The sequence below is a fragment of the Carcharodon carcharias genome, chromosome 5, assembly GCF_017639515.1.
Source record: "Carcharodon carcharias isolate sCarCar2 chromosome 5, sCarCar2.pri, whole genome shotgun sequence".
In the NCBI taxonomy this organism is placed as follows: Eukaryota; Metazoa; Chordata; class Chondrichthyes; order Lamniformes; family Lamnidae; genus Carcharodon; species Carcharodon carcharias.
The window spans coordinates 114,009,116-114,009,980 of NC_054471.1; positions in this window are offsets into that span (position 1 = coordinate 114,009,116).

Here is an 865-nt window from a genome sequence, read left to right on the forward strand (position 1 = left end):
TTCAAGTGGAAAAATACAGCTTGTGATAATCACCATTTGTTGTTTTAAAACTCATTATGAAGGGACAGGTCACCCACCACATTTACAAGGTTAATCATGAAAATATCACATCTTCACTGAGGTTCAACATTTCCTTCCTTTTCTTCCCTATTCCTTGCCCTGCTCGGCTATAGTACTTCAAAGAAATGCTGTTACAATAAAATCAATGTTTGGGTATCTTATCCAGTAAGTCTATTTAGCTTGGAACAGGAAAGATCTTGCAATTAGCCACTTTTCACGATCTACTAATATAAACACATCTGGCTAAGATATAGGACAAGCTTCTTCGGATGGCTAGGTTTTCCACCCTGCCACCTGAAGATTTGGCGGGAATGCACACCCACCAATCAATCAGCCCAGCAGCCATCTAACACTCCGAGATGTGTTAACTGACTGGAGGCAGCACTTCTGCCCTTCACACGGGCAAAGGTCCCACCTCAGAGAGCTGCTAGCTAATCGAGTCCCAGCAGCGCCAGCAGTGGCCAGGACTGTGACTACAAACAGTCTCCAGATTCTGAGCAGCGGAATCCAGGACCAGTAAAGTGCGAGGGGGATGGTGGGGGAGGGGGGTGTTCTCACCATTATTAGGCATTAGGTCAATTCCCAAAAAGTGGCAAAGTAGTGGACAGAGGTTAATAATGGCCAAACTCATGACCTCTACTATCTAAAAGGACAAGAGATGCAGATGCAAGTTCCTTTCCAAGCCATATACCATGCTGACTAGGAACAATATTACCATTCCTTCACTGTTGCGGGGAGAGTGGGTTAGGCCTACGGGGAATCTTAATGAAGAGGCCGGGTGGGAAAGAGAACATCCTTTGGGAGG